Raw genomic sequence first — 15,528 nt, forward strand, 5'->3', positions numbered from 1 at the left:
ATGTCCCAAAGACTGTACAAATTTGTAATCATTTTTAAAAACATGAGAAATTCTTCCTCTTCCTCGGTTCTACGCTCGTTGTCAATGACACTGAATGTGTAAGTTCTTTTGAGAAAGCTAATCTCTTCACTAGGCAATTTGCCTAGACTCCACCCGAACTAGAGTGCGTTAGTGATTCTATGGTACCGATCTTTTTTCGCTCTCGTTTTGTGGCAAGAGTCCTAAGAGATCTTAAATTACATAAATCCGCTGATCCGGATTGCATCCCTACAATTGTTCTAAAGAGGTGTTCTTCAACGCTTGCAGAGTTACTGTGTAAGCTTATTCATTGATTCTACTCCTCTGGCCTCGTTTGCGAGCGGATGGAAAAAGCATTTACGTAGCAAAAAAGGCGAATATTCCAAACCCTCTAATTACCGACCGATTTCACTTACGTTTCTTCTTTACAAGCTCATGGGAACGCTATTTTTTTATCAGCTAAAGATATATCTCGAAGATTGAAAATAATGACTGACAGTATGCCTTTCATTGCAATAGGTTCACTGTGGTGATTTCATGGTTAGTCTCACCGAACATTTGAGCAAATTTCTATATCGTTTCCGAGAAAGTAAGCCTATTACACTTGACATTTCAAAAACATTTTCTCTTATAGAAAATGCGTGCTTTTGGTTTTAATAAATCTCTCCTTCACCGTTTAATTATTTCCTTTGGGATCATTCAAAATAAATGCTGGTGTGCCCCAGGGCTCTGTTCTATCTCCAACGCTTCTTCACTCTCTCATGGGTATAAATGATCTCCTGTCAACAACTTCGAATCCAATGTTTCGCTGACAAAAGTATTCTTAGCTTTTCATATTCGTTTTCAGAGTCACAGCAACGTCAAAATATAATAAGCTCACTAAATTCTGACCTAAACAACATTATTCAAAGAGGAATAAAAAACCGCAAGGAATTTAATGTTTTGACAACCCAATGCTGTCTTGAATTGTTAAAGCGACATACCCTACTTACCATTATCCATTAATGGCAAATAATGTTGATAAGTCTTCTGCCGAGAATCAGTAAGGTAGATTATAAAAAGAGCTCTTTCTAAGTGGCCTGAGAACAACAAAATAATTCCGGATAATCTGTTCGGCTTTAAGGCGGGACAGGACATTATTTATGCTGCGTCTAAGCTTGTTTCTGATATCCAGTGGAACAAATATAAAAGGCAATGTACGGGTGCTTGTCTGGTTGACTTGGAGAAGGCCTTCGACACCGTATGGTTAGAGGGTTTGTATCTAAAGTTAAACAGACTATAAAGACACTTTTGCAGGATGTTCGACAAGATCCAGCAATATTGCGATGACTGGAAGTTGAAAATCAACTTTCAGAAATGCGAAACTATTCTGTTCAGGACTCCGCTGGAGCTTCAATTGATACGAGACAGAACTGGAAAAATCTAGTGAACACTGGATCAAATTGACAGCCACTGGCGATTAAAAGTGTAGTAAAGTTCGTTTGAATCTGATGAGATCAGTACTTGTATGAGTGCTGCTCTGGCCAGAGCTATGGGAGCTTTTGCCCTGACATAACTGTTGTTTTTTAGCAGCCGTCTTGACAGCAAGGTGAAGGTAATTTGCTACATGGCCCTTATCCGGCCGATGATTGCCTATGGGTGCCCGGTATGGTTCAACTTTGGCCCATCTCAAATGGAAAAGATTTGGGTGTTTGAGAGACAATGTCTGCGACGTTGCCTGGGTCTACACAAAACACCAGAGTTGGACTCCAAACACTACTATTCCAACAGAGCCAACATAAACAGAATAGATAATTTCTTGCTAAAGCATAGTAGGGGTCACATTGTGAGAACGATTTCGTCGACTAACAGGTTAATTTTTGGGGCTTTACTACCCCAACAATGAGTGGAAACATTCCGCCATAAGATTTTCTCTATTTAGACAATCGAAGGCTGATGCAGGATAAAGGGAGGCGGCTCCGCTAATCTACCACGTCAGCCGTAAACTGTAGATATGCGACTCCTTTACAGTCGAGACATCCTCGCACTGGACGGAGCCGAGCACTTTTGGGTCAGTAGAACAGTTTCTGATAGGGTCCGAAGTGATAGGGTGAGGCAGGAGAACCAATTTTGGTAGCTTCAATTTGAGAATGTCATTTGAAGTTGTCTAGGGCGGTTGGTCTTGGCCGGCTTACATAGGTTTAAGAATCAGGTTAGGAACAGTCAGGGTGGCACCAAAAAAAATAATTTAATAAAAAATAAAAAAAAAACACAAAACATAAAACAAAAAAAAAACAAAAAAAAAGCTTACTGTTTTGGTTTTTAAGTAATTTTAAGTAGTACAGGGAAACCTTCACACGTTAACCCTAAAGATCTACGACCAATCAGAAATCACTCCTAGATCTTATATGCTCAAAAGCAGGACAATAATTTCTAACGTGAGAAGTTTTACTACCAGCAGATCGGTGAATCGAGGCACTCCCCCTTTCGCCTCTTTTATGGAACATGGTAGTAAACGACCTACTTAAATCATTGGAAGCAGAGGGTTTCAAGGTGATTGCCTATGCTGACGACGTTGCAATATCCGTATCTGGGAAGCACCCCCAAGTTCTCTCGGAACTCCTACAAAATGCCCTAAACAGGCTAAAAAAATGGGCTAAGCAATGTGGATTGGACGTTAATCAACATAAAACAGAATTAATACTCTTTTCGAGAAGATATAAAATTCCTCAGATTAGCCCACCCAAGATTAAAGGAATACCATTAAGCTTTTCCGACGAAGCCAAATATTTAGGCCTCATTTTAGACAAAAAACTAAATTGGAAGGCAAATATTGATGAAAGAGTAAAAAAGGCTACTGTAGCGCTTTTTACCTGTAAAAAGGCCATAGGAACAAAATGGGGCTTCTCCAAAAATAACCCACTGGCTATACACTTCGGTAATCAGACCGATACTCATTTATGGAGCTGTCGTATGGTGGACCGCACTGGACAAGATGGTAAATCTAAATAAGCATATCAAAGTCTAGCGGTCAGCAGGTATGTGCATCACAGAAGCACTTCGCTTAACACCAACCGCAGCACTGGAAGTGCTTTTAAACCTAACACCACTTGACATCTTCTCCAAAATGGTGGCAGCCAACTCATGTGTAAGGCTTAGAGTCACTTCTCAATGGACCAGTAACAATACTGGACATACTACTATTCTAGACAGTTTCAGATCTATCCCAGATCGCTTAGACTATACCACCCCAAAAATGGTATTCGGTAAAAGTTTCCATGTATCTATCCCTTCAAGATCCTCCTGGGAAGAAGAGAGACCCCTGGAAGACGATGCGGTACACTTCTATACAGACGGTTCAAAGACCGATCACGGAGTTGGAAGTGGTATCTTTTCGGAACAACTGAATATCAGTCTATCCTATAGACTTCCCAATCAATATAGTGTATTCCAGGCAGAAGTAATGGCGATTAAAGAAGCACTATCCTGGCTCAAAGAAAACGTTATATCTTCTAAGGATATACGAATCTTCTCAGACAGCCAAGCCGCTCTTAAATCTCTAGCGTCTGTCTCCACAAACTCTCAAACAGTAAACGTTTTTCGATCATCTCTGAATGAGATCACGGAACAGTTTAACATTCACCTAATTTGGGTGCCGGGCCACAGAGACATTCTGGGAAATTGCAAAGCCGATGAGCTCGCCAAAAACGGAACACTTCTGCCTCATGTTAGACAAAAACATAACATAGGAACACCACTTGCTACATGCAAATATCTTCTCAAGCAATATGCTCTAGAAAAAACAAATGCTAGATGGTCACAAAGTACCACCTGCCTAGCAACCAAGCAAATATGACCAAGTATTGACTTAAAACGGTCAAAAAGCTTGATATCACTGAGCAGACAAAGTATAAGCTCTACAATTGGAGTAATAACGGGACACTGCCTCATAGGAAGACATGTTCTGAAGCTAGGGGTCTACACAAATGACTTCTGTAGAAGCTGCATGGGCGAGGAGGAAGAGGAAACAGTCCAACACCCTCTATGTACATGTCCAGCACTCTCCATTAGAAGGAATAACTTTCTCGGTAATCCCTTCTTCGATAACACCAGTGAACTGGCAACGATTGACACTAAACGTCTCCCTAACTTTATTAAAAGTACAAAATGGTTTGTTTAAATTCATTACTCTCCCATGAGTAACCTCATTAGTGGTATCACAATGGACCCTTGAGGTCTACGTACGTCAATGACATCTGGACAGCCAGACAGATTAGTTTTAAGTAGCTTTAGTATTATAATGGGTTTCGGTTTTTCTTTATTTAAAGTTTTATACAAAATATAAAATAAAAAATAATTATAAAGATACGAATTTTTTTTTTTAATTTTCTTTGTGTTAGATTAAGTTCTCGGTATTCAGGACTAAAATTGTTCTTAGGCCAAAAGGCAGTTGTTATAAGATAATGGAATAACTTAGAGCACCCACATAGGGCCAGTAATATATTTTTTTAAGATTTTGAAGTTTACGTTAGTTTAAAAAAAAATCGTACCATCATTTACAGAGATTCGTTCTTTAGCCGTACTACGCGAATGTGGAATACCTTATAATACTCCGTTTTTCCCAATCATTGCAATATTCAGGAGGTACTCAGGTACTTATGTGGAGTTATCTGTTTTGGTTTTGTTCTTATCCCACTGAACATGAAGAAATTCCTGCTACAGGGATGATAGTTCGAACTATTTTTCTCTTAAAAATAAATAAATAACTTTTTCTTAAACTGCTTTTTAAAACAATTTTTATACACGATTTTAATGCAACTATAAAAATAATATTTTTTTCATTTTCAGAAACAATGCTGACAACGAAATGCTCAGCTGTGATATTGTTTCGCATTTTCTTTCTGTACGAAAATAAGCTATTTTTACCAGAGATCATTTGTTTCACCAATCAAGTTCGGTCTCACCAACACTAAAGAAAGTCCATTCATTTCGCCTATCCGTCATTTTTTGAAAACAAAAGTTACAAATCTTAAAATTTTTATATTTTCTATTCTACAATTTTAAGTAAAAATATTCAGCTACTGGAATACACAACTGTATAACTGTAACCAATCAATGCACTCGAAACAAATCTGATTTCAAAAGAATATTTTCTTCATATTCTATGATTTTGTAACATTACCTTTTAATTTTAAAGTTGTCTTATGAAAAACTAAAAATACCATCTTCGATAGAAAAACAAAATAGAAATGCTTACACATAAGTTCAACAAGTTGCTTAACTCCAAAGAAAACTAATTGATGTTTATATTATCTCTCTTGTAAAAATGGGGCGTATGTTCCTTCCTATGCTATTCAAATCAAATTTCATTCAATTTATTAAGAGGCGGAATTAATTGGATTTTTATTATTCTTTTAATAATGATTATAAGTTCTTAAGTAGATAAAGTTGTTGTGTAAGAAACATCAATAATATAAAACGAATATTTAGAAGTAATCACTTAAAAGTCTAATAAATCCTTTTTAAACTCGCTGCCACTGCCAAAAATAATGACATTACTTTGGGGATATTGTCCAACAATGATGTTCTTTCGTCTAATGTCAACTTTTTATAATTCCTACTTGTCAGCTGTCAAATAGTTCCGTATAGGAATGTTAATATATTCCTACCCAAACTGTGTGTAAACTTTGGGATTCGGTATTCTCATGTAGCAACCTCGAGAAAGTATAAAGGAATAGCCTTAACGACAACTAATTTGACACCTCATTGATATTTGAACACATGCTATAAAGCCTCTAATAAACTACCTACACAAAACTATTTTTCAGGTTGTTTTATGTTTGACAAAAAGTTCAAAATTCTGTCCCATAAATCGAGCTTGAATTGCTAGAAGATCACTTACAAACACCTCACTATCCCATCAACAAACTTAACCTACAAACAAACAAAAATTGATACAATAAATTAACAAAACTTATTATCAAAACAAATAAAAGTCGTGATCATCATTAATTTACCTCCTGATGGTTGCCCGAGATGCATTAACTTTCATCTTTTTCGAGTTCTCTGTTTTCAAGTGTGAAACATTAGTGTTAAAAAAAAAAGAACAACTAAAAATAAATTGAAAACCAAGACAAGAAAACTAAAACAGAAACAGAAACAGAAAATTAGCTTTCCTTGAAAAAAAGTAACTTTCGATTATTTTCCTGCCACTCTTTTGAATGGAAAGTATTTTTAGAAGAAATTTAAACATTTTCAATATCATCATCACCTTGGTTTCAAGATCTTCTTAGGAAATACATAATATAAATTATATAGGTGCTTGTATAATGAAGAAAATAATTTGAAGAAAATCAATCAAGACCATGAAATGACATCCTTAGTGGCAAATAAGTGCCCCTTCGGGAATTCTCAAGACTCTCGCGTATTATTACGTTAAATTGAATTGAATTGTTTTCACTGAGAAATCACAGAGTACTGTATATTATAATATGAGATGAGCTGAAGAAAAAAATATGTGCAATCAACTTCTTGGACGAATTGATGCCACGCGTTTCAATTTATCGCTGGCTGATGTGCCATGATGTTAGGTATACCCATGGACGCACGATCACACGATCTTAAGTCAGAAACGACGACAGAAGCTACAGCAGCAGAAGTCGTGGAGTCAGCCCGAGCCATCAACCAAAGGAAGTAACATCTGGTCTTTTGATTTCTTCTCGGAAAGAGGAAGAATATTATTTTGTTATATATGTACTGCAAAGACTCTACGACACGAGCTGCCATCATATGGACTTGAAGATGCATCCAAGCAAAGGTAATAACAAAATAATTGATTTTTCTTGGTTTCAATGAGACGGGATAAGGGGGACTACTGCAATATCGGATGTGTTGATTTATTTTAAATTAAGCACGACTGAATGTCAAGACAGGTTATGGCACACGTAATTTATGTCTAGCTCTCTAATTAGGTGTGCGGAGTAATAAAAGGGTGATTGGAATAAAAGATTTGGTTTGATTGGACACAAAATAAATTAATACAATTTTCTGATGCATATAGATAACTATGAGAGCCTAGCCTAATGACTAATAATAAGACCTTTCCAAAAAGGGAATCAAGTTCCCCAAAACTATTTAAAAAATTTAAAAATGCAATAATTGACTTAGCTGTCGTTATATTGTCGTAATTTGTTTATTAATTCTTCATTAAAGAAAAGTATTGTACTGGAGGTTCTTCTGAATTGACTTTTTTCTACGAAAAATCTTAAACAATTTTGACATTTGTAATCATTTTTTAAGGGTATGATGTTAGTTTTCTGCAGTCAAGAATTACAAAGCTTTAACTTTTGCTCTCATAATTCCAAGAAACACCAAACAAACTTTTTTTTACATCGATAGTTTTTTTTGAGAACTATATTCTATTTGACCTTGATAACGTTTTAATCGTTCAACTTATACTAGTACTTATTTTTCACGACCTATATGACCTGGTTTTATTTAAACAAAAAAGAAAAAGAAAACTTTGACTAACTTTTCTCCAAAACAGAATTACCTAACTTTTTTTAATACAAATATTTTATCTTTGTTAATTAATAACTCATTATGTTTGAATAAATTATCCAATACTTCTAAGAAATGAGATTAAAAATTAGTCTCAGATCACAAACCATATGTAAAAGGGGGCCTTGAAAAAAAATCAATAAAAATACTTTCGTTTATGTTTTTTTTTTCTGACCTTGAATTTTTTCTGTAAATAATGGCATTTCTAACTCGCTTTTCTCTTTTTTTTTTTAGCAGGAACATAAATTTTCTCTGCTCTACATCAGTTTTTTGGGACTTAATACATTTTTTTTATTTTCGACAAAATCAAGAAATTTTAATATTCAAACTACAAGCAGGGACATAAAGGTGGTTCTTATTTTTAGAATCAAGAAATTAGAAAAACAGATATAATAAAATGCACGACTGGGTCGCACGGACTTGCTTCTGTATGCAAAGAGTCTGTTTAAAGAACCTATATAAGATTTAAAAATATACCTGTTAAATAAGTTTGTTTTCAAAGATATAAATGCCATTTGACTTGTCAAAAAACAGCGCGATTCATCCCAATACACAGGACAACTCATCCCGGAAATGAAAAATACTTGTAAGCATAGTTAACGAAAACAATTGTTTGTGTATTCAACTAGTTCGTTCAAGGCTTTTTCCTTTATATAGCTCTATTTTAATTTCTTATTAGAAGAACAAGGATGGAAAATAAATTATCTGAAGATAAGAAAGAGGAAGAACATGTATGTTTAAATTGTAAAGCGACTAAAGCTTATTGGTTATACAAGGTACCAGGATAATACGTCTTGATAAACACTTGAAAATAGATTGTTGATTAAATATATCATATTCGTTAATCCGATACAGTGGCGCTACACGGCCATCGTTGGTATTTACAATAGTTATCGTTATAAAAATACATAAATATGTCATTAATTTCGATAAAAGTTAATAATTTTATAAAAATTTTGTCAAAATAATGCACTCTTTCGGGCTCATGCATAGGATTTGATCTGGTAAGATGGGAGGTGGTTACATTTAATACAATTAAAATAATTTTAAAAAAAATTGTAAGATTCAAAATTTTACATAATGAATAAGTTTACCTTCAAAAATTTAAAACCCATTTTATAAATTAAAAAACCCTTGATTTTTCAAAACTTTTATTTGAAAAACGTTAGAGCGGTTTTTTTTTTAAATTAATTTTTTATGTATAAAATTTTTCAATTTTGTTCTAAAAATATTTTTGGTATGCAGTTGTTTAGTGATTGTAAATATACGCTCTACACTTGAATTTCGTAAAAAAAATGTTGACCCATTTTTGGGATATCGAATTTTGAAAAAAAATCAATATATTTTTTAAAAATCCAAACAATAAAAAAATTGCACTTTTGATAATCAAATATTAAGCCAAAAATATTGAAATCAGTTCATAAGTTGCTGAGAAAATAAAAAAACAAAATAATGGTTCTATGAGCGGTTTCTGAGTAATACAAAACTATGTTTTTCTAATTAAAAGAAGCCAAGTTAAAAAATAAAATTTTAGAGAAAATTTAAAAAAATCTATCGGTTTGTTTTTGAGAAAATTCGAAATATCGTTTTTTGACCAACAAAATTGTATGGGGGCCACTGTTAGTTTTGATCTTAAAAAAAAAAAAAAAAGCGCCTAACGTGAATCTGCTGAAAACCTTAACTTTCTAGTTCAAACTCAATTGACCCAATGGTTTAGGCTGTAGGAGTGTGGACAGACAGACAAAACAGACCTGACGGAATCGCGGGACCCACTTTTTTCGACGTCTCTACCATCGTAATATCATGTTTGATTAAAATCTCGAGTTCGAAATTTTGCACTAATGCAAAACTTGCCATATATAGTTCCTACATGTCGCAAGTAAAAAATGAACTTGATAACTTGATTATGGAAGTTTAAAATCTATGCAATTTGTAGTACTTTTGGTTAGTTCTTATTTTTTTGTAGAGAAAAAAATTATCAATATATTTTCTTTCAAAACAATTACGAAATGTTAACAAAAGCAATATTTTGTATGAAATAAAATAAGTTTGAAGTCAATGTTGTTATTTCTTCTAAATACCCGAAAATCGGGTAATGTCAATACTTTAAAGTTCGGCAAACCAGATGGATATAAAAACTTCTCACGCAAAGTGGAAATTGCACATCTTCTAGGTGCTTCTATCAGAAAATTTAAAGTAAAATTATGTTCCATTAGTCGCTTAAGTAATTATTTGCTTTTAGGTATTACTTTTTAAATTACTCTAAGAGTTTGGACTAAATTATTATAAAAAAATTCAATTACAATTATTTGTAAAGGGTGCTTAAATATAAAGTTCGGATGTTGAATGTGAACCATACTTAAAAGTCAAGTTTTTTTTGCATTTTATTTGACATTTCTCAATTTCAGGATAACTTAATTAGAATCATGGAAAGGTAAACAATAGAAAACGCGATCAACATATCGTCATGTCGAACAATTGCGCCTCTAACGCTCGTCGTTTATGAACATTATGCCTAAAGACTTGCATTTAATTGCTAACAAGGTGTATTTGCCTCAAGAACTAATGGCTGAAACACAAACACGATTCAGCTTCAGCTTCGTCTGCGTTAAGATGGTCCTGCTTCGATGTTGTTGAATGACATTTCTAAAATGACACTTCTGTCTTTTGCAGCTGTTTGATCTGATTTGATTTTACGCGAAGTAAAGGATATGAATTTTTAAATCGAAAACATTTAATTTATCGCGGAAGTACACTACAAAGCCTAACGTAGGTATGTTCAAGTCATGGAGCAAGAAGAAGCGCACACTGAGAGAAGTTGGTGGGCTCAATCTAAGGAACTCTTCAATCTCTTTTTCTGTTCTACAAAAATAAAACGTTTTCAATATTTCAATAACTTACATTTTAACTTTTTCTAATAAACAATGGATGTCCCTCTTAATGCAAAAGTATGTTTGTTGACTTTTTTTTATAGATGTTGAGCTGTCAGACAAAGCAAATGTTCAGGAAATTTGAACTAGAGCTTCCATTTAGAGTCACACTACGTAACATTACGTTATTTTCCTTACGATTTTCAAACGAAACGTAAGTTCAAAGCTTCATTGTGATAGCATGCATTAAATTCCTATGGATGAACTCATAAACGTCAGGCGAAAACAAAGCTGTTTGTGTTTCCACCATAAAGCCTCTAAATGTCGTCAATGGTCAGCATGGTTGCAAGAAATGGCAAAAGTGGATGATCAATTTTCAAAGAAAATCATCTTAAGTGCTGAGGCACTTTATAAATTCAGTGGATTCGTCTATAAGCTGAATTCTACCCTTCGGGCGAATGATAATAAAAGATTGATTTCCAAAAAACCAATGCACTTACAAAGAGTGACTGTTTTGATCGAATTTTTTAATAGCGGCAACATTGGGCCGTATTTTTTCCAAAATGGGGCCGATCAGGCAATTACTGTGAATGGTGTTCGCTACCGTGAGATAATAACGAACTTTTTATGGCCCGAATTAGAAGATATGGATGTAAAAGATATGTGGTTCCAACAGGACGCTGCCACTTCTTGCCATTTAATGAAACATTAGCTACTTTGTACGAGAAATTCAATGGCCATGTTATGTCACGTGGCGCCGATGTCAATTAGGCGCCAAAATTATGTGGTTTGACTCCGTTGGACTTTTTTTGTTTGGGGTTATTTTTAAAAATTCGATAATCCAGGAACAATTCAAGGACTAAAAGATGAGGTATGCCTCAGCGCCATCGAAAATTTGTGCCTCCGAGGTCATAACGGCCGGTAATTTAAGCTTTCCAATATGACATAATAAAGTGTTTTTCAAAAAGGGCGGGTAGATGTTTAAATGGAATAAAACAAGCTGTGTGTGAGGTATTCACAAAATAATTTCTTTATTTGAATGGCCCAGGTATGCCATTAAGTGTGGAATATGATCATTCAAATGCCAAGCTAGGCTTCTTATGGTGGCACGGATCCCAGTGATCCAATTTTCCGCATAGAATTTCAGCGATGGCCTGTGTTATGTTCACCTTTGGGGGATCGGTCGATTGTGGTTTATTTGCATAGACCTGCGACTTCAAGAAACCCCACAGGAAAATGTCTAGTGGGGTCGATTCGCATGACCTTGACGGCCAATTCACTTCACCCCTGCGAGAGATAACCCTTACCTTAAATCGTTCATGAAAAATGTCAATTGTGGCATTTTCTGCGTGGCACGTGGCACCGCGCCGTCCTGCTGGAACCACATGTTGTCTTAGTCCATATGGTTCGTTATGTAGTGCTCGCTGTTCACGGCGAATGCATCACTTACGTCGTTTACAAAAAAGTACGGCCCAAAATTCACAATAAACGGTAACTTTTTGAGGATACATTATCACCTGGTGAACCTCGCGTGGATTAGTGTCGTCTAATATACGACAATTTTACTTCTTAACACAAAGATGGTTTTTCGGCCAAAATTGAGGTCCTCTTCCAAACGATTTGAAGCCCAGTCAGGGAACAAACGGCTATGTCTTCGGTCAATTAGATCTTGTACGGGTGTAGGACCAAGTTCCGACACCAAGTTGAAGTTTGCGAAAGGCCGAGTTCTTGTACACGGCGAGGAATAGACTGCAAGAGGTTCAGCTGAACATTTCCACGGACAGCGGCGATGTTCTCGGCCGAAATTGCGTTCCTTGAACGTACGGGGTTTTGCTGATTGTTTACCGAACCGGTCGTCTCAAATCATCGCATCATTTAAATGTGCTGTTCAATCGTTTACTGAACCAACTGAATAATAAACAAAAGATTTGACAGATGTCAATAAAATAAAATGGCCTCCACGCTCCGCCAAAATCTTCCCGCGCCAATTTAAAAACCTTTTAAAAAAGAATGACAGTAATTTCCTAAAAAACAACGGCCCTTAAAATTCAACAACTCTTTAATTAATTGCTCAAGAACTTTAAAATATTATTGAAAAGCGTAAATTACAAACAATTTAATGGTTAATGATTGTTTTTTTTTAGTGATCGTAACACAGAAATTTAACTAAATATTATTATCGTCAATTATATTTTATGGGATATTAAAAAGTAATTTCCCGAAATGCTTAATTCTCTCACGTGTGTTGCTTTTAAATAATAACCATATATTTTATTAGCTTTTATATTTTTTTTTGTATTTAAATTTGTTGTCTAAATTCTAAATAGTCAAACTTTTTTAGTACTAGTTACATTTCATTTTATTAACTTGAATATTGTTTTATTTTAATGGTAAAAATAAATATAAGTTAGTTGTATAATTATACATTAAAAATAAAACTATACAATATTGTAATTTAAAAGTGCTTTCCCTCAAGAACTTGAACGAACCCAAATACAATTGTCAATTACTTGTAATTAGCGGGTGAATTATTTCATTACTATTAAAAGTTATTGTGATATATTTTTTTTTTCAATTACAAGTAATTGAAACGAATAATTTTTCAATTCCAATTAGGCATCAGGAACTGAAAGCCAAAAGTACAAGTTCCGGCACTGGTGCTTAGAATTTTCAAGTAAAATCATAATGAAATTGTAATGGTACTTTCAAAATTCAAGCAAGAAGGAATTTTAATTAGAGCTTTACCCAACCATTTTATCCGTTATCAATTTTGCAGCTTTTTTAAAGTCAGAGTAAGATTTTAAAAATCTGTAAGCTTTCAATCTTAAAGATACAGCTTCATATTTAAAAATTGACAAATGTTGTATAAATATCTATTACTAAAATCATTATTAGAACAATTTTTGGCCAAAAAGAAACTAATTTTTATCAAAAAATTTATAAAGATTTAAAAAAAAAATTGTAGTACCTATAGCAAGTTTTAAAAATTTTGAATACTATACATTTCTAATCCAACGACTTTCTGGAAGCCTGAGAATATTTTTTTTTTATTTTTTTTTTTTTCAAAATTGAAGAACCACCCTAATGTTCATATACCGCTGGAGAATTTGGTGAAAGAAACAAAATTTATTAACAAATAAATCGCTTATATAGAAGTTGTCAGGTTGACACCATCGAACATCCAACACATTATATTTCCACGATTTATCTGCGTATTTTATGTTTAACGTCATTCATTATCGTGATCTGTGGCTCGACTTCAGATATAAAATAAAAAAGATGATGATTATGACAAGAAATAGAACGTTAAACAAAAAAATAAATTTCCTTAATCACCATTTTCTTTAAGACTGATTTGTGTTTATGGAAGGCAAACAAGCAAAGCAAGGCAAGACTTTCGAGTTGATTTAAAAATACAAAGTGCAAAAATAGCTTTTTTCGAGCGAAGAGTTTCTGTGTTTTTTTTTGTGTTGTTGTGTTGTTGGGTATTTCAGTTTTGGTTTTGTCTGCCTAATAGTCTGGGTTTTGGTGCGTTCTTAATATGTACTTTTCACGCATAGTCTGTTGCATGTCGCGAGTATAATAAAAATGTTGCGCCGGCCGTACCGTGCCGCAGCCGCCCAACTATTTTTGGATGACTTAGTGCCCAATGTAGTGTGTTGTGGTGTGCATATCTGATTGATGCATAAATGCACAAAATAAGGACTGCACCACCATAACATGCCACGCCACCGCACTTCCATGCCACACAGTGGGGTTAAGGTAGTAGAAAATCGATTTCGAAATTGTGGTAGCTGATTTATGAATCATGATTTCCACAGTTTAAAAGGGTGCCCTAAATTACTGTTGACAGAAATGCTCACTTTTTTGAAACTTTTTTGTTCTGTTCACGAATCAACTCAAAACTTTCAACTTTAGGGTTACCAACATTTAATTGCTAAATATGCATAGAAATGGATGTGTTGTTAGGAATGAGGTGCAAAAACCAAATAAGTGGCCGGTATTGTGCTTCATTTCCATTCTTCAAAAATGTAGGTTGTTTTTTTTTCGAACTAAGTATTAAGATTTTTCCGAAACTTTAATGCAAACTGCACCACTGTCTTCCATCTTTGTCGTTTTTCGAACTGACTTAGATTAATCTATAAAGCAGTGGTCTCCAATTAGTTTTACTCGGGGTCCGTTTTAAAAAATGAAATGACCATCGTGGTCCGCACATTGTATTTATAAGAAAAAATATTTATTAAACAAATGTTTTAAGGAAATAACAAAGGTATTTTATTATATATTTATTTATAGGTATCAATGCGAAAAAATGACATTTTTTGTTGCGTATTATCTGTCTGAAGTTTGGAGTAAAATTGGTGCAAGCTATTGACATTAAATCCTGGAGATGTTCAGTAGTAAGTCGAGATCGAAATTTATTCTTAATGAACTTCATCTTCGAAAATGCTGCTTCACAAATATATGTCGATCCAAACAAAGTAAGAAGTTTCAAAGCTAATTTATGTAATTCTGGATATTTATTACCACAAACAAATTTTATCCAGAACTCTTCACTGGAAACCTCCGATTGTTTGTGTTTTAAAACTGTGTTTTCTTGGAAATCGATCATTTCCATCTGCAGAGTAGCTTTATCACTTCCGAAAACAATTGCACCTTCATCGCTCCATTCACCATCAGGATGCAGAGAGTAAATGCTGCTGAGAATTTCTACAACATTCTCAATTTTCTTAAAATCTGCGAACCTTTTTTGAAATTCCGATTTAAGATCCGTAATGAACGTCTTGAATTGGCCGACGTCAGCCTCGTTGTCACTGCTGATTATTTTATATAAATGAGGGAAGTGTAAGCATTCATTTCCAAGATCATTAATAAAAAGATCAAGTTTTCGAGAAAAACTTTTGACATCTGACATGAGCTCGCATACCAGCTTGCCCTTGCCTTGAAGTTTAAGGTTCAGGTCATTGATATGTTTAAAAGTATCCGTTAAGAAAGCAATGACAGCAACATTTTCTTTTTCGTTTAGAAAACTTAAGTAAGATTTTGCTGAAGTCTGATCACTGTTAAAAAGATATGTCTTCAAGTTTTCTAAAATGCTGAA

The 15,528-nt window shown here is 34.2% G+C and overlaps 1 protein-coding gene across 5 annotated transcripts in view; it reads right to left on the bottom strand.

The window, feature by feature from the left end:
• LOC129941766 (rab11 family-interacting protein 3) overlaps positions 1 to 15,528 on the bottom strand; it is a 248,386-nt gene that overhangs the window by 198,826 nt on the left and 34,032 nt on the right. The gene's annotated exons all lie outside the window — the stretch shown is intronic.

The sequence above is a fragment of the Eupeodes corollae genome, chromosome 1 (assembly GCF_945859685.1).
Source record: "Eupeodes corollae chromosome 1, idEupCoro1.1, whole genome shotgun sequence".
Lineage (NCBI taxonomy): Eukaryota > Metazoa > Arthropoda > Insecta > Diptera > Syrphidae > Eupeodes > Eupeodes corollae.